Source organism: Vicugna pacos, chromosome 2, assembly GCF_048564905.1.
Source record: "Vicugna pacos chromosome 2, VicPac4, whole genome shotgun sequence".
NCBI classification, from domain to species: domain Eukaryota; kingdom Metazoa; phylum Chordata; class Mammalia; order Artiodactyla; family Camelidae; genus Vicugna; species Vicugna pacos.
Window position 1 is genome coordinate 96,331,197 of NC_132988.1, and position 23,552 is coordinate 96,354,748.

The following is a 23,552-nucleotide window of genomic DNA, read 5'->3' on the forward strand; positions in this document are numbered from 1 at the left end:
ATTTGAGCCCCAGTGTGGTGCTGGTAAGTGCACGATGTCAGCATTCAGCTGCACTTGTGGTCCTTTCTTAACTATTATGTGGCCTGATATTGTCTCTGTTTCTGGCTTTTAGAGTTTCTCATGTCTTCTCCCAGCTCTGAGCAAGCTTTCTGGAAACTTTCTGACAATTCCTTCAAGTATCTATTATCCTTTCAATGAATTCTCTCTATGACAATATTATTCAGAGTTATTTTTTATTTTTCAAATGGGAATTTAAAAAATGCACTTGGCTACAGTAAGGTAAAATATTTTTTTAACTACCAGGGTTATGGGTTGAATTGTGTCTGGATTCCCCAATCATACATTGAAGTCTTAAATCCCAGTACCACAGAATGTGAACTTATTAGAAACAAAGTCATTGTAGATACAGTTAAGATACGGTGATACTGGAGTAATGTGGACCTCTAATCTAATAGGACAGATGTCCTTACAAAAACAGAAAACTGGAGATAGATACACACAAGAACACCATGTGAAGATGAACCGAAGATTGGGGTAATGCTTCTACACACCAAGGAACGTCAAAAATCAGCAGCAAATATAGAGAGAGTCATAGAACAGATACCCAGTGATGGCTCTCAGAAAAAAATCAGCCCTATCACCACCTTGAGACAACAAATTTCCGTCGTTTAAGCCATTCAGTTTGTGGTGCTGTGTTAACAGGAGCCCTAGAAAACTAATACAACCAGTACATCATACATCCTCTTCCTTAAACAAAGGAAAATTTCTAGTCCATGTTTCGTGCACTACAAGTTACTACAACCATAATCATCATAGAATAGGATAATGCTTTTAAACTTTGTATATACTAGACATGAAATACATACACATTTGTTATTTCAGACGATAAAGTTTAATAGAAATTTGGAATCAGTACCTGTAGAATGAGACAAGAAACTACCCTGGAGGAACGTTCTTCCGAGGGGAGAAGGCTCACTCTCTTGGATTCCAAGAAGTATTATTGTATCTATACTGCTCTGCTGTTAGTCATACGGTTACCATGATCTGGGTAGCGGGAGGAAAGAGAAATGGGAGAAAGAGAGTAGATGATAGACATATTTTCAAACTGAAGGCAAGGATCAGTGAAAAAGAAAAAAAAAATGATTCTAAATGTAAGACATAGGACAAGTGTGAAGTCCAGTTTTGCTGAGGCAACACTAGATGAAAAGTAAAAGCCAAAGAAGGGCAAGTGCAACTTGAGTGGACAATTCAGAAGATGTCCTAATTAATGAAAATGCATTTCCGAGAGTGAGATGATTTGAGACCTATGAGAGTTGTGTTGGTTCCAGCACGTTAGCATCTTGCCATAAATGATTTTATGGCTTTAAGCAAACCGATAGTGTGGGGTTGTTTTACCCAGATGAAAACCCAGAACTTATTTAGTCAAATAAGTATCAAGAAAAGGTCAATTTCACTCTGTAGAATTTTTTTCCATCTTATTTTATAACTGTATATTTGAACCAAGAGTTAATCATGGTTTTGTATCATTCTTCAGTGTTTTGAGGGGGGGCAAACTCATGTGACTCTAAGACGGACTTTTAGTTTAGAGCAAGAAGGTTCGGGTTTATTTGGCCTTGTTAAGAGACAAGCAGAAGCTTCCAAGGAGCTTGGGAGAAGATTTTCTATGTCAAAATATTAAATATTTTAAAATATTCAAAGTTTTCTACCCATACTGAAGTCACTCTTTATTCACAAAATACATTTCATCAAACTTCCTAATATTTCTGCTAGCTACAGTTTTGTGTGAGAACAAATAAAAACAGAAGTGACAGGAAAATAAATATATGACTGCTGAACAGTGAGTTTTTAAAGCAGAAAACTTACATTTCCATTTACAACTTTTCAAAACAGAAATTATAATTACCCACAGTTTTCATATGAGCCCTGTATGGTGAAGAGATAGAGCACGTCTATATGATTTAAAGAAGAGGCACCCAAAAAGGTGGCATTTCAATGTGAATAAAACATCTTATTTTATAGTTCATAATGTATTTTCAAATCCAGTGGTTCCTTTGATCCTGAGAGTAATCCCATAAGTCATACAAAGCAAAGATCATTATCTGTGTTTTATAATAAAGACAGAGAGACTCAGAGTAAATTGGTTGAGCAAAGCACTGTTGGTGGTAAAGGAAAGTCAAGTGTAGGATTTGAGCTCTCCTGCAGTTCACTCTGTGTGACATAAATAGTTCAGTTTGAAAGGTCTGCCACCCAAGACATTATTTGAAAGGAGTATCTTTCATTTGAAAGAAATGTATTTATACTGTAACTGTAAAAGCCAAACCAAAAAATGTGGTTGCATTAAGTTCTAAATGGTGCTCAGCACAATTACACAAGTAATTAAGCACATCTTATTGTTTTCAGGAATCAATGATGTGTTACAAAACTATGCATATTACTTCTGCTAATGTTGGAAAAACTCAAGAAAACATAGCAGAACATGTGGCTAATAGGTTTTATGGAGGAATAATGAAGTAAAGATGGAAGAAGGGAAATAGAGGTGAAATTTGTATTTATTTAGTTGCAAAATTCAATGCAATATACTAAAAAATGTGCTTTGCAGGTTATAGTTTTTATTTACTCTTTACTCTTGCTCATAAATGAGAAATAATAAATGCCGTATTTGAGAAATCAAGTTTATGTAGTAGGAAAAAATTCAATACAGAAGGCCTCTTATTTAAAACACCCTAAATGAGTTTAATTAGATCTTAAGAAGCCAGCTTTTAAAGAGATTTTGTGGAATACCTGGTTTGCACATCTCAATTTATAAAGGGGGAAACTGAAACTCATGGATTTTTAGGTTACAAGATTACAGAACCAAGATTTAGTACAATATTACTAGCTTTTGGCAATTTCAACTCACCTTACTCATGATGGTCAACTGCCTCTGAAAAAAAATTTTTTTGAATAGTAATATTGCTGCTTTGGTACTTAAAAATATTTTCTTATTCATGGTTACTTTGCAAAGTGACAATTCTGAGGAAAAATACAGAAAAACAAAATGACAACAACTTTTGGTTAATATTTCTAATGACCAGAACTAAAATAAAAGATACACATATCAATGACTGAGTTGAGAACAATGGGAATATTCTAAAGTATAATAAAAATTCATAACTTAAATGAGACTTCTTACCACTCAAGAATGAAAACATATGTAGGACATAAAATTAAATTTATAAAAGTCCTTGATGTTATTTGGTACAAAAGTTGATATATCAAATACAGTAATTACGACATTAAACTCCTAAATAGGTTAATAAAACATAAGCATTCAAAATGCAAATAGCATACATTCTCTTGTAGGAAAAAAATGTGTATATATTAAAAAGTACTTGAATAAAATGAATTGGAATAAGTAGGTTTGGCTCCAAAATGGTTAATTCCCTATTGCTTATATGAAGTAGGAAAATAATATGCTAAGATGCTTTTTGATTTTAAGAAGTATAAAAAAAATATAATCAGGTAGGGAGAAGTCCTTCAATATAAGAAATTAAAAAAAAAAAAAACAGAAACCAAAAAAAAAAAAACCAAAAAACTATAACCTTGACGGTTAAACTTTAAAAAAATATTTTAGGGAGGTCCAAAAAAATAAAGACTCAAACTGCCACTTCTCTGGACCAGAGAAAGTGAATCAAAATGCTTTCTATCTTACAGATTAGTAATTAAAAAATGACCTTCTTATGGCAAGATTGACACTGTAGTCCCAAGAAAGTATCATTTTGCTAACGCTCCAGCAAAAACAGCCTAACTTCATTATGATTCTACAACAAGACACTTCTCCTTTATTTAAAACTTTCCTTAAACTCTATATTTTCAAAATAATGCTATATAATATTTTAGTCATATAAAATTTCATGTTTTTAATGTGAATTTCATTTAACCCTTGGAATATTTTATTTTCCTTATATTGTGTTCTCCAGTGTTGATTGTCCTTCAGATAATTCTGCCTGTGTTGCTTGAAGGTATTTTAAGAATACACTTGTGGTCAAGCTAAAAAATCAACAGACTTTACAGGGAGTCATTTCTGGCTAAATTTTATTTTTCTGTATTTACCTTTTATTCTGCCTACTGATCACAGATGATAATCCTGCAAACATTTTACACCATCCTTCTAAGACAGGAGCTGTTTTGAGTGATCAATGACAAGTGGAGAAAAGCCATTTATAGATGATAAATGCAACGTGAAGGGATTTTGCAGTTTGCTAATCTCTTTCACATGCATTATCACATTCAATTTTTGCAGCATCCCTGGAGGTAGGCATTATGATTCCTGTTTTATCAGGGAAGAAATTCAAGTCTCAAAAATGTTATGACTTGCCCAAGGTCACATCAAATGATAAGATACAGAGCTAGGAAATGACTTTTGGTTTTCTGGTTCTTAGTTTATGTTTCTATATAAGCAAAGCAATCATGAAAACGTAACTTAATATTGTTAGTAATTGCTTTGGGTTCCCATGTGGCTTCTCTACTTTTGTTTTCACTTTTCTCTTGTCAAATAAAAAACAACTCTGAACTTAGGTAAGGAGAGACTTTATTTGAAATCATTATTTCAAGAGGGAGGTAAGGAACTATTACAATGGGGAGGTGGAGAGAGACAGGACTATCACAATAACAGGCATCTGCAAGCATCTCAAAGGTTAGGTCAACAGGGCTTTTCTTTTCTAAAAAGAAGTAACCAAGGCTAGAAAGATTGGGTATGGGGAAGTGCGACGAATAAGGATGGGATGATTGAACAGTACGTGAATGCTTTACCCTGAGGTCAGTCTGTTCTCCAGAGGGGACTTGAAGAAGGGGTTCTTTGCTTGCTCAGGCCAAGACTGGGTCAAAGTTTAGGAGTCTGGGGAAGGAAAGAATCTTAAAGTTTGGTTAATAAGCATTTTGGTTCCAGATGATCAGCAGGGGCAAATGATTCAGCTACTCATTCATGAGGCAAAGGATGGTAATTTGAAGAGTCTGTGGTTGGTTTTGTCATAGGAGCATCTGTGAGTCTAATCTAAGTCAGATGGGGAAGGATGGTTTTTGGAAGGGGGCCAAAAACTACAAACTTCCAGTTATAAAATAAGTAAGTCATGAGGATATATTGTGTAGCATGGTGATTATGGCTAATAATACTGTTATGTATCTTAAAGTTGCTAAGAGGGTACATCTTAAAAGTCCTCATCATGGAAAAAAATAATGTAACTATGCATTTGATATATGTTAACTAGACTTATGAGGTGATTGTTTTGCAATATATACAAATATAAAATTATTATGTTGTACATATGAAACTAATATAATGTTGTATGTCAGTTATACCTCAACTTAAAAAAAAACAGTTTTTAAAGTTAAAAATAAAAAGTGACTCTTCTCATTTTAAACATTTCTCTTGAGAAAAAAATACACAGAAGCCCTGAGATTCAGGACAGTCTTCCCATGACCTCTGGTCTTTATGAGAGCTTCCTATTATTTCTTGTATCACACAAAGTAGTATACCCACTCCTAAGGTCTCTTAATGCATTAAGAGGGTAGGGTTAGCATTTATAAAACACATTAAATCCAATAAAGTTGAACAAATTCCAAACAGACATGAAGCTATTAAATTAAAGTAATTTCAGGTGAACCTAAATTTCACTTTCTCTTCAAATTTCTAACCATAAATATGACTTTGATACTGTAGGTTTTTATTCTTCCTTTGGAAAAAGGAAATTGCTCTCCTCCTATGGATATTTAATATAAGCAATATGTTTGTTAAACCACTTAGAACTTGTAACATGTTATGCAAATATAAAGTATCTTTAGTACCAGAACTAATAAAATTGACGGAGGAGCATTAACTTGACATGGTCCATGAGATCAAATGCTTTGCCAGTCTGCACCATTTCAAGCTAGAATCACACAGTGGTCACATGCTATTAGAGCTGCTGCATGTCAGAATAAGGATAATGTTGATTGTTCAAAACATACTTCGCTACATTCCAAAACTTTTCCTGCACTGTAATACAGCTGATTACTTTGCCTTTTTCACAAACATGCTTGTATTCTTTCACTCATCACATAGTCTTGATGTTTCTTTATTTATATATCTAACTCCCAATTTTCAATATCTCTTTGAGGGAGATATGGAGAAAATAAATCAAGAAATCACACTTGATACACAGAATTTAGTTTATAAAGATCGTATTATACATAGTCTCATTCTCCATGATCATTGCAGTGATTGGTACGTAGTAATGTTACGGAAACAACAGGCCAGCCAAGAAACAAGCACCACTCGGAGGGTTGGAGTACTCAGATGTATTACGCCGGTGGGCTCAGAGGGGCTTCTGCTCCGAAGCTCTGAGCACCTTCAAGACGTGTGCATGAGGTTTTATAGGGTAAAGTACAAGCTTGGGGTATTCGGCCAATAGTCATGGAACAGCTTTAGCAGCATCATCATCACAAAAGTGGAGGCGGGGAGGCAGCAAACCAACATTCCAAAGCTAGATATGTATCTTTGAAAACCCAGCTGGCCAGCAAAAAAACAAACAGCAAACCAACACTAATTAACCTAGATTTACAAAGTTAGTCTAGCAGAACTCAGATCAGTATTCCAATACTTAGATCTGTGAGTTATCCTGCCAGCCCAGCCCAGCCTCTCCACATTCTAGACTTGTGAGTTATCTTGTTAGACCAGCCCGGCTTTTCCTTCACGGTAACCGCTAGATTATTTTAGCTTAGTGTCTGTTTCTCTTTCTGTCTCAAGCCATAAATAATGATGATGATGATAATAATGAAGAAAAAGAAAAGTTGCACAGCACGTTGTATATCTTGTCTCGTATAATTATTACTAAATTCCTGTTAGGTAAGTACTGTTATTTATATCCCACTTACAGATTAAGAAATAAGCACAGAACAAGCAGTTCACAAGGACGGCCACAGAACTCAATCATGCATGCAATCAGCATATATGATGCAGGACAAATGGATGTGAGGTGTGAGAAGGGCTGTGTCCCAGGCTTCGGTTGAGCCCCTGGACATGCCCCGCCAAGTGTGGGTCCTTGGCTTCGCACAGGAAAAAATTCAAGAGCGAGCCACAGTTGCGTAAAGGTAGATTTATTTAGAGAGATACATCGAAAGGCAAGAGAAAGGCCATGAGGTGTGGGGGTTGGGTGCTCAGAGTAGAGTAAAAGTAGGTACACACTACATAGAGTGCAGGCCGCCTCCAAAGGGAGAGAGGGAGGGGGTGGTCATGGCCGCTAGGCACCTTGTTGCCAGTTTTTATGGGCTTGGTGGCTTCATATGCTAATAAGGACCAGTCTAAGTAGCCTGGGGAAGGGGCTGGGATTCCCAGGAAGTTGGCCATTTCCCACTCTTTGACCTTTTGTGGCTAGCCTTGGGACAGCCATAGTATCTGTGGGTATGTTATAAACCATGTTAATACATTACAGTGGGCGTGTAATGAAGCTCAAGATCTGCTAAGAGTCAAATCTCCAACCATCTTGAGCCTCAAGGCCTATTGGGGGTTGAATCTTTCACCATTTTGATGTTAATTGTTGCAGCATTCCTTGAATGGCTGTGCCCTGCCCCCTTCCTGTCTCATATACATCTAAGCTATATTACCAAATGAGAACACTGGCTTAGGCCAGATGAGGGAGAAGCAAAGTGACATTTTAATATTTCTCTAAAATTCTGATTTCTTGGTTCTGATTTTCCTGGGAGGACAAAATTAAGTGTGCAAGGTTTAATTCTATATTCTCGGTTATTCTACTTTTAGTTTTGTTTTGACATTTCCAATTTATTGTTTTTACATGCAGTAGGTATTTTATAATATGAATAAGAATAATAAAATTAAGTAGTATTTATGCAGACACATAGTGTGTGTCATTCTAAGTGTTTTATATGTACTGATACCGAGCAGAACACTGTGGAGCTTTCCTAGGAGCAGACCCCTTGTGTCCCCTGCCTCCTGTTTGTAGAAAGCCTTTAGCCCCCTAGGTCTTCCCATGTTCCAAAGAGCAAATTTAATCAATTTAATCAGAGAAGTGAGAAAATACAGAACAAAGGAAAAGAGTTAAGCAAGACAAAATCAGTTTAGCCATAAAACAAAGTCGAGGAAGTTTAGTTCCTCCTCCAGGGCTACAGGTAATATCCTGAGCCATTTCCTTGAGTTGTTTTGCAGAAACTAAAACCTCCAGCAGGCAGAAGTTAACTGCATGTGACCACAAGCATTTAGACTCCAGACCATTTGGATCCAGGTTGATCATATTGACTGGAGAAGTACCACCTGGTTACCTCCCCACAAACCAATCAAAAGAATGTCCATGAGCTGATCTCACACCCTGTGACCCTCTCCCTCCCCCGCCTCTAAAAACCCCTCTCCAAAAGCCACCAGGGAGTTTGCACCTTTTGAGCATGAACTGCTCATCCCCTTTGCTTGCTTGCCCCATGTTGGACGCCTCGCAATAAAATAGATACTACTTTCCTTCACCACAACCCAGTATCAGTAGATTGGCTTTACTGTGCACTGGTAAGTGGATGCAAATTTGGTTTGGTAACAGTATTAACTCATAATTCTTTCAACTCAGTCCACCTGACCCCTAATCCATGTTCTTAAACATGGCACAATACAGCCTCTCTTAATAAATCGTAGGGAATTTTTTTGTTTTGTTTTGCAATAAAGGAAAGTATAAATAAAATCAACTATTATAAAACATTTTAAAATAAAATGATATATATTCCCAGTCTTAGTACACTGGGGCATTATCTATCTACATTTTATATCTTATGTACTTAGTAAGTAGGAAAATGGAAAAATGTGAACACTAAAATTTATACACTTTAATGTTGCACTGTCCAGAAACTCATGAAAGTCCCAGTAGAAAATGTACTTATTTCTTATTTTATTCTGCAATTATTTATTAAATAACTTCTATGAGTCAGGCACTGCCCTAGTTACTATGGATACAAAATAAACACGATTAAAGTAGTTGCCTTTTAAGTGGAGAGGAGCAGAAGGCAGAAAATTAAACAAATCTCATATTTCTAGTTTGTGATTTCATAGAATAATATAATGGTCCCTGATCGAGAAATTTCAGTCTAATGAGCAGCATTCTGTAGTTCACATGATTATATTATGCTTTATGTGACTTTTTCATCAAGGTCCAATTTTTCTGGAAGTTGTATAGACTTGGGCAACAATCATCTATTGAATATTCACTTTGCACAAAGAATCTAAAGATCTTGGGAAAAACAAGGACACAATTCTTGCTTATATATAGTTTAAGATACTAGATATGCATAGAATTAACATTGGAAAAACTGTTAATATACACAAAGTGTAAACAAAAAAATGACATGTAAATGGCAAAATGCTAAGGTGGATTAAAAAATCAGAATATGGTAGAGTTTATCAGGAAAAATCTAGAATGTGGGGCTACTTATAATGAAATTAAATGATACAAAATTACAGAAGAGATAAATTATATAATAAAAAGATAATGGCAAGAGCTCTGAGGCAGAAATTTAGTTTGTTTTTGAAGGACAAGAGAGCTGCACTCTACTGGAAAGTTTAAAAAAGTAACATTTTTTACATCTAGAATATAATGTATCTAGATCAAAATATATCAAATATTTAAATATATTAAATGGGAGATTATCACCTTACAACTTCATTGTTTTCTCACTTCTGCCTTCAATAGGGAATTTTCTTCCTCTTGACTTGGCAACATCTCGGGCAAATATGTATGCATCCATTATCGATTTGATCATTGTGGCATTCCTGACATTTCTGATAAGTTTAGCTCCTCTCAGTTCCTGGAACACTTTTCCTCACTATTATATATTCTTGCTATAATTTCATCTTTTGAATTCCACTTTCTGATCAGTACCTCCCACTATTCCAGATCCTTCCTTCTCCTGTTCTTTGATCTCATTGGAACTCCAGTTCCTCAACCCTACCACATTTTATATTTTCTCACATGCTTCATGTCCTCTGTTCTTCCCTTTTCCGGGTCAAGTGTCACAGTCGATTGTTTTTATAACATGGTACAGTATATTTAGATCGTTAAAGCGTTATTTAGATTGTTATTAGCCTTTCTTCCAGTTCTAACTTTCTATTATAAGTTTCATAACTCAATTTAAATCGGGGGGGAGGAGATATGGATCCAGAGAGGTAATTTCTCAAAGAGTAAGGGAGAGAGGCACTGACCGAATCAGCAACCTGCCTGCATTTATGACTGCAAAGAGTTAACATTTACATTTTCTAGAAAATTAGTTTATAAGAGGATTAAACAATGCTTATCCTGGTTACATGCAAGGCACAACTATTATCTCTAGTTGTGAGTTTTACTTGAGCTAAATGCATGTGTTTTTAAAATGATATATACTGTAAGAATCCTGAATTTTTATTTAATGAAATAACATATCCATCAATATTTATCACTGCCTAATTTGTGACATTTTTCATTGCACTAGAGAGATACATTGTTTTCAATATCTGCAAGCAGCCTTAATATTGTACAACTTTCAAAAACAAACTTGGAGCTCTCAAGTGAGCAGGCTAACAAAAAATTGACTCTAGTTAAGGACGCACAGAATGTTAAATACAAAGGGGACTCCTTCCTGTGCTCTGCTTGCATTCCCAAGAAATGGATACAGTGCTCAATTGTGGGAGGAATGGAAGTTCATGCATCCATCTCACATAATTTTTCTTTTGACATTGCTGCCAGCCAAGGAACCTATTAATGCCAATCACCATGGCAAATGTTAAACAGTAGAGCCCTGTCCAGTGAGAACTGGCCATAGTCAATCACCTAATTTCACCAATGTACAGAAGTTTTCAGCTTTCAGAGGGTAATATGTTTTTATTAATATCTATAGAAAAAGGAATTACATACTGGGTCAAAAAGAAAAGTGAAAATTAATTTACTTCTTAGCACTTGAATTGGGGCTATAATTCTGCAGAACTAGGTTTGTAATTTTTATTATTTTGACATTATTAAGGGCTTTTTGGTTATATATCTTAGGATTTCTGCTGCTACAATGCATCATGAAAAATAATTAGCAATATCATTATCAGTTTAGAGGTGAGAAGAGTTTCCAGTTATATTCTAAGGGTGTAATCAAAGATTTAATTCATCAAAGTAATATGACTTGAGTAAGTGAACAGTTTCCAAACATAAGGAACTCATAAATAAGAGTAGATGGATGTACTTGGCACACAGATCTGGCATTTGGGGTGATCCTGTTACAATAATGTGAAAAGGGAGAGAACTTGCCACAGAGATCCATTAAGATGAAAAGCGATTTTTCTATCTGGAAAGTTTGACCAAAGAATGCCTGAGTTCCCATGAAGGGGTCTTGTTATCAACATTTGAAAGTACTCTTGTATTTACTTTTTGAAATTTCACTAAATTGACCTTGCACGAGTTGTTAAAAATATAACACACTTTTAAATAGTAAAACAATACAAAAGTATAGAAGATAAGTTACAGTTTAAATCTTGCTCCCACACTAGCACACAGAGGGGAATAAAAGAGTGAAATGATATACCTGAACATTTTAAAATAGATTCTCTTATAGACACTTTATTTTACAAACACCATTAGGTATGATTAGTAAAGCAGTATAACCAATAAAGTTTGTAGATATTTTTTAAAAGTCTGTAAAAAAATACACTTTGAAAAAATTTTGAAATATGCAAACACCTTAGAGAAAAATATTTAAATACATGATTCCACTGGCATTAGTCCTTGCAAAATTTTGCTATGTATGCAGTCATTATTTTTCAATGCATAAGGATCTCAGTGACAATGAGACTTGTGAAGCAGAATAGAACACTCAGATACCCAAGAATATAAATAAAATTATGTAGCCATGGGAATGATTAAAATATTTAACGGACAGTGAGAAAAATAATTATACTAAACTACTACTGTACAACATACTAAAAAGTAATATGCAAGCGTATTATAAATTAAAAAAATAAATGCTTTGACTACTTTACACAAAAATATTTTTATAGCAAGATTTTATTAAGACTGTAGTGAGATTTTGTAGTAAGATTTTAGTAACTGTAATAAGAGTTTTTTAAGCAATATCATGGTCAATATTTTAACCTTTAAAAAAATTCTTGCTAAATTATTTGCAATTCTCTTTTGATTTGAATTTGAACATAATTTGAAAATCCTTAGATTTGGGGTGAAATTAGCTGTATTGTCTGTGTCATGGATTCTCCATTCTTGAACATTTCTTTTTAATAAATCTTAGTTTTATAAAATATATGTAAGGGATTTTTAAAAAATTTTAGATTATGTTTTTAAGCCTTTTGTCACAAATATTTTATGTTGCCTTTATAGATAACTGACAGTTTGAAGACAAAGAGAATTATTTGATTACAATCCTGTTCCCCAAAGCTGTCCCATTAATATTGGATTATCACCCTCCTTTGTTGATTTCCTTAAACTTGCTTATACCTTCACAACTAGTTCTTTATTAAACTCTCTATTGGCCCTTTGTATCTGCCATTTGTTTTCTGCCAGAACCCTACTAATCTTCCATACAGAATAATGAAGGACATAGTAGGCTCTGCCCTCTCACAAGCCTTTGTATCTCAGAGTATTTGAACTGGAGTTTGTGCTCAGTAAACTTTCTTGAGAACCCCGTTAGCATAACCTATCATATTGAAACTCTGGTGTGAGTACCATTTGCTCTTGCTTCTGGTGTTCATTAATACTTCATGTTTATGGTATGTTTCCCTCTTTTTCTGGTAATATACACTTTTAAAAAAATTTCCTGCTTGAGAAAACAGTTTATTCATTTATAGATGTATATAATAAATATAGCAAATCAGTGCCCATATACATCTATAACAAGACAGATGACAAAACACATACATATTTTATGAAGCAGCATAAACTTAATAGAAACAATAGAAGTCTACCTAATTTATCCATGTACTTCTGTGTTTGTATCTATGTATATATGTATGTACATACCTATCTAGATCATAAAAGTTTGGAATCAGTTTATTCCTAGATACTATGTTTTGCTGTGACTGTTAATAAAAATTACTTTGATTTTAACTATTTATTACTAGAACTTAGTAAAACCACTATTTAAAATTAACAAACATATACTTTATGTTAGCTTCAGTGTATTTCACTTGATTTTCTTGGATTTTCCAAGTATCTTATTCTTATGTTTATAATATTTTATTCTAGTTGCTTTAGCTAGTTTACTTTCACACATCAATAATATGAAGAAATCAATTTTTGAGATTTGTCACTTCACACATGTTCATTATTTTCTAGATTATACGTTTTTAAACATGTTTGTATTGTTTTTTAAAATGTAATAAATGATTTTGAAATTTTAAAAGCTGCAAGCTATTATATTTGATATAGTAAATTACATAGCATTAGATGTTATATCACATGTTTTTTATACTTTTATTTCACTTTCCTTTTCTTCAACATTCCTGAAAGAATTTCAATTTTGGTTTTTACACTACTCTTCAATTCTGCTTTCTAGATATTTTGAAATTTGTTAATAAAATTTTATTTTCCACCAAGTGCTTATTTATACATTGAATTATCTTTTCTCTAATTATTTTTCTTATTCAATTTCTTAAATATATTTTTAAATTTATAAATGCTATGTTTTTATACATTGTATTTAACCATGGATTTGAAAATCCTTCTGAAAATTTCTTCTTGATCCCTCTATAAAATATTTTTTGTTTGGAACTTTTACTATAACTTTTATAGTAAACATATTCACTGGTCTACTTTCTCATGAAATAACATCCCTGGAGTTCTTAGCTCGGTAGGTAAATGCTGAGAGAAGGGAGGAGGGGCTTATGAGAAAAGCTTCCTCTTCCAACTCCACAGAGAGGGTCTTCCACAACCACTTACATTTGCAATACTTGACTATGTTGTTCAAATTGCTCAAATGCCACTTCTAAATATCTATAATAACCAGCACATTTCTTATTGTATGTAACTTGTATCGCTCTGATTTTTCCAGCCCCAATTTACCATATTAGAGTTTGTTGTGTACAAGAATCAGTAACAGTGTAAAGTTTTCTATGTGTGTAATTTTAAAAACTGAGATCCACTGACTTGTCTTAAAAGACATTTGCACAGGCAGAATGATGCATTCAATATTTTAGCCTAAAGCACTTTATTTTGATCTATTAAATTCTGGTGCATATTTTCAACAGATAAGGATAGATTTTTGCTGGTGGTTCTGAAATGCTACCATGTATAACAGAAGTCACCTGGGGAGAGGAGTGCATAATTCTGACACTTTAGTCCAATGTATTATCTTGCAGGTATGTTTTGTGGTCTGGTACCTGAATTTTTTTTATTTTTCACCAAGTATTTTTGATTCAAGTAGCAAGAAAACTGCATTATTAAGTACTATTTATGATTAAGTCAAATTGGTTCCCCTCTTTAAACATACAAGGGACCATTTTGGGTGTGGGTAATGATCTAGCCTTTGTTTCTCTTCTCTGATAGTATTCTCAAATGCATATTAATATGATTGAAGTAGCAATGTTTATGCTGTGACTTATGCCTTTGGAGTACAAAGGCTTGTCATTTTTTATGACAATAATTTAACAAACCACACGTACAGATGACTAACTCATTTGATTAAGGAATATTTGTAACTAGGAGGCTATTGCTAATCATACCAAGTCCATTTCTGCATTATTGATTTCTTAATGAACAAGTTAACTTTTTTTTAAGTAAATAGCTTCATTAGTCAAACTTTTCTTCTTTCATTATCTAAACTTTTTTTTTTTTTCACTGTTTATGTGCAGGGTGAGACACAGCTGTAGTTTTTTGCAGATAGTGGGGTGAACAAGATAGACTACTTCCTGGCTGCCATCAATTCTATATGCTAATGTCGGTGTAGTCAGTGCTGCTGTGTGAGATGTGTGTGTGTGCATGTATGTGCGTGTGTGTGTGTATAAAATCATGCACACATACATATATGCTCCAGTTTAAGAAAAATGGAAGGAAAAGAATAACAAATACAATATCTTCTGCTTCAAAAAAAAGAAATTTTGCAATTAAAGAATTGTTAGGAATGAGAATAATGGACACACTCATCCAATATTGGCAGCAGTAAAACAGCAATAAGAACACCAGTTGTTAGGCACATCTGAAAAATATATACTAAAAAGTCATTTGGTAATATACATCAAAAGCCCAAAAAACCTCATTATCAGAGAGTCATTTTCTACTTTAGAATTTGTATGTATACTATAATGAGAGACATGTAAATTATTGAATGGCAAAAGGTGTTCATTTGCATTCTTGCAAATGGTGTATTTTTAAAATACTCAAAAGTAAAAGTGCTAAACAAGCTATGATATGTCCGCATAACTCAATATTGTTTATTTATTTTCAGTCAGTGTGCCATGAGCTCCCAGAGCTTAAAATCATAAGACTCAGGTTTTGCCACATGGTTTTAAATAAGAGTTTCTTTTAAATGTTGTATTAGAATGTAATATAAAATTTTAATCTGAAAAGTTTCAGCTATAAAAAAATTTGAAAATATTCTACCATGTGTATCTGTTTATAATCAATGCATGTCTATAAAAATATTTCTGAGAATCTGAGAAACTTATCAAAAATAGTTCCAGAATTTATCTAGAAAACAAAACTGAAACTTCAAAAAAAGGATCAAGATGTTAGCTATAATTTGAGTTGAGCAAAATCTTTAAAATATAGAATGAATCATGTTCAATATTTTGTACAGTTTTCTATACAGATTCTGTTACAGTATAATTTGAGTTTTACAGCATCATCATATATTTTTATTTTTGCAAACTTTCAAGACTTTAACTAATTTCCCTCAGCTTCATTTACTCTTGCTATTCAAATAATTTTCCATTGAAGTACCAGTCTATAGTTATACTTGTAAATGTCACCACTTCATTGCAATTGGCTTTGGAATTCTCCAACATCATCTCTATTAATTTCATGAAATCCTGCACAGTTTAAAAAAATGTTTTACTTTCTCTTTGCAGGAGTATTGCTATGTACTTGCACTGTGTTATAGAATGTTTCCAAAATCCAAAAATCAGCTAGATTAGACCAGAAAGATATAGTTTATGTAATCTCATATATGTAGGACTCAGATAATAGGTAACCAGAAAAATATTTCTACTGGCATTTTGATACTTGATGTATTTCTGAAGTTGCTCTCAGTTTTATAATTATTGTCATTAAGTTATAAAGTTGATTTCATTCTATCTTAAGGAGCAGAATTTAGATCCAAAGTTGGTAAATAAAAGTAGACAAACATTTTTAAAAAACCTTTAGGTAGAACTTGCTAAACATAAGACCATGTCCTTCTTTGTAAGCATGGAAGCTGACTATATAACAGTGATAGCAGCTCTCTTAAGGGATTGAGCAAGAACCTCACACTTGTCAAGGTTGGTGGTTGTGCTAGATGGTCTTAATTCTACAATCCCGTGAGTTTTCATTAGTTTTAATATGAAGATGAGGAAGAATTTGAAATCAGAGCTTTTAATTAATTTGTGGTTTCTGTCCAATCTGTTTATCCCAATCTATACAGAAATTCATCCACCTCAGCTTATATTTTAAGAAAAGATCATTCTTAGTTCTTTCTGATATTATTCCAGTAAATGTGAGCAGCAGAAGCAAGTTTTTTATTCTATATTTCCTTGAGCATCAAGTTTTTCCTTGCAAATAGAATAGAGTTAAATGGGGAAGAAGTAGTTTTACTCTTCACAAGCTTCTTTTGAATTACAAATTAGAATCCTATAGCAGAAGGGTATTTTATTTTAGCTCCCACTGTAATAAACTAGTAAATGTTGTCCCTGACACTATAATTCTGACTCCTTTGAGTAGCTGATTGAGGATTTACTACCAATCCTGAAAGAGATAACCTGGGTGACTAAATTAACACTGTAAATAATTTTTATAGTTGTTTCTAAACTAGAGGTTTAATTAACCTCTGCCCTTCCTGTTTGCTGATGAATGGCTGGCCTACCTTGGAGAGCTAGCGTCTTCACTGAGCAGCATCATCATTTCTTCAAAGTTTCACTGGCCTTTATTAGCCTTAGAGGTTATTTAGAATCATTGAAACAGATTTTCAAAATAAATAAAAAATTTAATCTACTTATACAATAAGCATCTTAGCAGAATTCAACAAATTTTAACAGACTATTTAATAAGCTGTTTTCAGCACTGTTTTCTTTAAATTTACAATCTGGCTTGGCACACAAAAAGCTGTAGATGTAACGGAATTCTTAATTACACTGTTTTATGGACACTGACATAATTCATTCTGTAGTTCATACACGTCATAATTTCATTCTATTACCATACAATTTCCTATATAACAAAATAATTTACAAACTGAAGCTGAAGTGCTAATTTCCAGAGTATTAAATGCAGGGAAAAAAATTCACTGTAACAAAGGTCTTGTAGCTAAGACTCTGATATATATATTATGAGATTTTTTCCAATAATTATGATGACCAATTTCAGCTGTTTGAATTTTTGAGTTAGATAACCTTCCAATCTTGCTTTATTTTTCTGAAGGCAACATGTGTTTCTTTCTTCTGTGAACAATGAACTTGAAATTTCTGTTCTCATTTGGAGATAGCAATACAGGCGTAAAATCATTTAGTTTCCCTTTTAAAAATTATTCTACTCTGGTTTTAAAGAGGTAAATTTTTTCTTGCTTTTTCTCAAAACAGAATAGTTTTTTGGCTTCCAAAGAGATGCACAACCTTCCTAGGCACATATAGAGCTTTCTGTTAGACACGTTCGCCTCCTTCTTATCCAGTGACCCAGTAAAATGGTTATTTTTGATCAACAAAAGAGTCACATACAGATGCCAATTAAAAAAAAATTATCTCTGAAGTCATGCAGATGATAAGGGAAAGAGACTGGGGCTGGGTTAGTGTCGGGGGTGGGGGCAGCTCTGATTTCTGAAAAGGCCAAGGATGAATGTACTCAGCTGGGTCTATACAAACACAGAATCACTTATTAACTCAGACCTTGGTGTCAGTGATTCCTGTAAAATTCCAAAATAAATACATAAAACTTGATTACCAGGGCTTAAAGCAAGAGATTAACCTAAGAGATCCTAAGGAAGCCAAGTCCGTCTGTGTGTGGGAAATAAGGGCCTGAGGGAAGGGGAGAGTTGCGAAGGCACAGAAGAGGGACAGTGGAGGACAGTGTATACAGAACCAAAGTGATGTTAAACTTAGCAGTTTAAGGTAGCATGGTTATAGACTCTACGTAAGATCCAGAAATACTGATATACTTCTTAGTATTCCTAAAGTAAAATATCTGCTTTTAAAACCAGTATTTCATGCTCTGCTTATCAGAACTTTATTGAAAGATGGAACACGTACAACCTATGTTACATATAATTTAAATATCTTACCTAAAACCCATCAAAGGGAATCCTACTTTCTTACTGATCATTTTTCCTGATTTGTTCCAGGGACAGGATAAAGGTAAGTAATGTTTCTGTCATTGTCTTATTCTAAAATAAAAATTCATCCTTCCAAGGAACTCAGGTTCACACAAATGTTTGACTTTTCACAATACTGATTGGTTTAATACTCTAATCCCTGCGCTACCTCTGTGAGTTATCCTGTGTTTATTATGTGTGAACAGGCAGAATACGAGTTGTGCATATTTGTGTTAACAGTTCTAAGAAAGTTATTTACCTACGCATAGCTCTGTATTTCCCATGTAAGTAATACTGGAATGTGAGGAGAAGGGACTTCTCAATTTCTGGCAGAAGACAAAGAGATGAACAGAGTAAGTATCCCATATAACAAAATAAAGATACTACCTCTACCTTAGAGAAGGGATTCAACATACCTTGAACCCTGCAGACCTACCTTTCAACAATAATCAGTTGAACTCACAGATGTATTTAGCTAGGGGAATTTTTTCCTTTAATTTTTGCCTTCTCCTTCAGACACAGCATGTGCTAATATATTTTTCAGTTCCACATCACTTTTTCTGTATTCTTACTCTAAACAAATTCACAGCCAACTCTGACATTTGGATTTCATGAAATTTTGATGATGGCCAATGGGTGCATAAAAGATAAATTTTAAGAAACTGTCAAAATAAGACCCGTCATGTAAAGAATCCTCAGGTATCCTGGCAGGGTAAATATAAATGTTGAGACACATTATGGATATTTTTTGGAGAGCTGAATAAAAAGGTAAAGAAAGAATAGGTATTGGGAAACTCAAAATCATTTATAAGACATTATTTGTGATTAATATGGCTCCATCTACTAAGATATTTTGGCATGAGGCCTGAGAGAAAAGGCCAAAATTTTGCAAATTAGATTACCAAATTTGGTATGTAGCAATGCTCACTTGGTCAGAATTTCTAAATTTAGTACATTCTATGATATTTCCAAAATGACTTAAGACAGGAAATGTTTATTTCACAGGCAGATGCTCTTCAGTTAATTCATAAAATGATAATAAAAAAGAATGGGGTGATAGTCTACTTTATTGGACTAATGTAGGTATTAAGTAAAGCCCACGTGTAATTTGTAATGCTGGGAGACAAGAACTAAGGAAAAATAAAGACGTGGGTCTGAAAATAAGAGCTGGTTTGGTTTGAATTTCAATAATAAGGGGACATTTCAGGCACTTGATCGAGGTCTCAAAGTCAGCCCAGAATTTAAAAAAATCTCAAATGAACAATGTACTAATAAGCGAAAGCTGGAATTATATAATGGAAATCTTGCATATTCTCCACTTAATTGGGACACTTGACATTAAGACAATTAAGTGAAAGTGAATTCCATATTTAATATTTACTTATGTGGCATGTTTTACCCAATTAGTGAATATGTTGGTATGCTGAGGAATCTTGCACATTTCAGCGACAGGTGTACAGTGCTTGTGATATGATAAAATTTATAGTTACTGTTTTAGAATTTCAGCAAATAAGGTTAGCATGCATCATTCCACATAGCAGTTGCCCCAAGGGATACCTATACATCTCTCAGTGTGATTTCATCATTGATGAGCTGCTGCTTAATAAAATACCTAGGCATTCTTTTAACTAGAAGTTAATGCTTTCCTGGAGGATTCTCTAAATGCTGTCCCCAGGCTCGGTGTACTACATCAGGTATTTCCTATTCATGAAGAAGAGAGACCACCAACATGCTTGATTTCTTAAGAACTGCTCATCTTAGGATAAAGAATGACTGCTAACACCTGTGTAATTACTTACCAGGAAAATCTGAGAAAACCATAAATTTGTTATCACTGAGGTTATGCTAGAAAGACATCAATTCTCATGTATTGATTCAAACACCTTGGGGATAGGAAGGACAATCAAAGACCATGTAATCTAGTTCTAGACCCCATACAGCCTTCCTAACACTGCTGATCCACTGACATCTTTCTATACCACATATTGATAAATTCAACTATGTATGCAGTAAATATATTTTGAAACATTACTATGTGCTAGGTATTGTGTTATATTTTGGAGATATAATGTAGAAGAGATATTGTCCCCAAACTTGGAATGGTTTGAAATTCAATGTATGTGAGATTTCTTAATCAAATACTACAATGTGGCAAATAATTGAGAAGCAAAAACAAAAACAAACACAACAGAACTAATGCCTTGAAATTTTGCCTGGTTTGGACTTAGCAGGGAAAAACCCAACATCTGCTGTTCCATGCATACCCCTAAATGGAGTTTGTATTATGTTTTTGAATGCCAGCACTTTCATTAGAGAAAAACAAACATTTGTGTGTGTGCATGTGAGTGTATACCTGTTTCTGATCCAGTCAGCAGAGCCCTTATACAAGATTATACACGATCATTCATTCTCCTCTGTTCTACTTACCACAGCCCTGCAAGGTATTGGCATCCATCTAGCACTGTAACTGAGTCTTCAGAAGTCCCTTTGTGACATACGAAATGTATATTTCATCTCCTTCTCTGTTTCCTTGCACACAACTCCTAAAACCCTTAGAATCTCTCAAGCAATGTGTCTTTCTGGATGCTAATGAGATGACTGGTCACTGGGGGCTGTTGGGTAGCCTTGGATAGAAGCTGGCTGCTAGAGGAAACACTTGTTTGGATAGAGGGTTGAAATTTTCAGCCCCACTCCCTGATCTCTGGTGATGGGACAGGGGCTGGAGGTGGAATTAATCACTAACAGACAATTATTTAATCATTCATACTTTTATAATAAAGCCTCCACAGGGGTCCAGAGAGCTTCTGGGTTGGTGAACACATAAAGGTGCTGGGGTGCGGGATGGCATGCCCAGAGCGGCACGGAAGCTCCACATCCCTTTTCACATGCCTTACTCTGTGATACATACTAAAGTTGTATCCTTTGTAATGGTAAGTGGGTAATTTATCAGGAACACATAACTAATGTATGTAACGCCTAATTACGTGGACTAATTATAATTTCACATTCATAATTGGAGAATGTAATACCCCTCTGTAAGGAAATAATAGGACAACTAGATTAGTAGTCATTGAAGATATGAAACAACCATCAGCTATCCTAGAAACACTGGTTATCCTACATATACTGATAGTTAAGACCGCTTTACTATTGACTACTAATATATACATTTTTGAAAATTCATGATTTTAAGTTAATTTAAAACATATATTAAGCCATAAAGCAAATTTTGATAAATTTACACAGGATTAAATGGTGGAGAGTATGTTTTTTGACCAAAATGGAATGAAAATAGAAGTCAGTAAAAACAAGGAAACTAGAAACCATTCAAATATTTGAAAACTAATCTACATACTTTTAAATAATTCAAAGATCAAAGAATAATTCATAAAGAAATTTAGAAAATAGGTGGAACTGAATAGAAATAAAAATTCAACATATCAAAATTTGCAGATAAAGTTATGCTTAATTGGAAATTTAAAGTTTAAATTCTAATTTTAGGAAAAAAATGAGGCGAGGAAAAAGATTATACATCTGTTTTTGAAGGTTTTCAATAAAGGGAGTGGAGAGATTATAAATTTAGTGGGATATTTAATAACAGAGCTCAATTGAAAATTAGGATTCTAAAACTGATATTTGAAGATATAATGAGACAAATATTATGTAGAATTTAATGTTAATAATTAACATAAATTTTCTACTTTGTGTGTGCTAAATATTTTATGAGCATTACCACTGATTCTCAGAAAAATAGGTCCCATTCAATTTTTGGGAAAACTGAGGCATAGAAATATCAACTTATTTGTCCAGTGTGAGACTCAGTAAGTGGTGGAGCTGCTTTTGCAACCCAGGGAGCTGGGCTCCAGGATCTAAGTTCTCTTTCACGACACATTAGTGCCTCACACGAATATAGTGGTCTTTCGGTAGCATTTTACTTTAGAGATTAGGCAATGTGAAATCAGAGTCTAGGAAATAAATTGAACCTGATTAATAATCTCATATAACTGCTGCCAGCTCAGGCATCACTTCTGTAAGATTTGTAATTAATGGCCACCTTGCTGCTTAGTTTTTTCGTTCTGATTATAAGGGAACACAGCTACCCATGTGGTTTATGGCAACTAAAGTAAAGAATTCACGTTACTACTGATTTATAATCTGGCTCTGTAGCTTCCTTTCATTAATCCTAGCTATGTATTCTATATCTATAAAGGCATATTCTAACCTCTATTCTATTAATCCATATATATTTGAAGACATCCTCCAAAATCCAATATATCTCTTTCAGAAATACATGCCTACTGCTTTTCCTCTTCCCTTTTGCCTACTTTAAAATGAAATTTTATTTAACCAGTATTTTAGTGTCTTCTCTGAGACAATGATTCTGCTAAATGCTGTGAATACAGACTACTTTACACAAACTAGAATAGTCATTTTAATGATTATGATTCAATGCATTTGTGAGCCTTTAAGTGAAGACTTAAGCTTCCCTGCACCATTAGTTCTACACTTCATGAGAAAAATCTCTCTTGGAAGTAAATGAAAGGCACCAAATAGGCTATTATGACAGTGTCAGGAAAAGAAGACCAGTCTCCAGAATTCTAAGTGTGTGTGTTCTATTCTAAACTTCCACAGTGGGCTATACGCTGCACCTACAGTAAATTTTGATGTATGGAGATAATGTGAGCTAGAAAGTTATTTGAAATTGCATTGGAAAATGCACATGAATAACAAGTGCATTCTAAGCAAGTGCTGTGCAATTATTGGCAGGTGGATATGCACTAAGTTTTACCTTCTACATAAAAAAAATCTCCATGACCAGCTGAGACTTTTGTTTTTAACATCTTGTAATTTTAACAGATGTGGCTTTGGGGGCATTGATATTTATAGACATTGTTTCCGCAGTTGATTTGGGAGAAAAATAATATAAATATTCCATAAATACAGAAGCAGTAATTAATATGCTTATTAAATAGGGATTACATTACAATTTTAATTATAAGATGAGAAAGATGCTATCTCTTAAAAAGCTATTAATGTCAATTTTAACACTGCTTTAACTAGTATTGATTACCTTGTTGAAAGATATA

At 33.8% G+C, this 23,552-nt stretch overlaps 1 long non-coding RNA gene across 1 annotated transcript in view; it reads right to left on the minus strand.

Annotated features, from left to right (window-relative positions):
- Window positions 1-6,341: 6,341 nt before the first annotated feature.
- LOC140700410 (uncharacterized) overlaps window positions 6,342-23,552 on the minus strand; it is a 58,084-nt gene continuing 40,873 nt past the window's right edge. Inside the window, exon 3 of the long non-coding RNA XR_012078800.1 lies at window positions 6,342-6,526. This is a non-coding gene — a long non-coding RNA (uncharacterized lncRNA). The remainder of the gene's footprint in view (window positions 6,527-23,552) is intronic.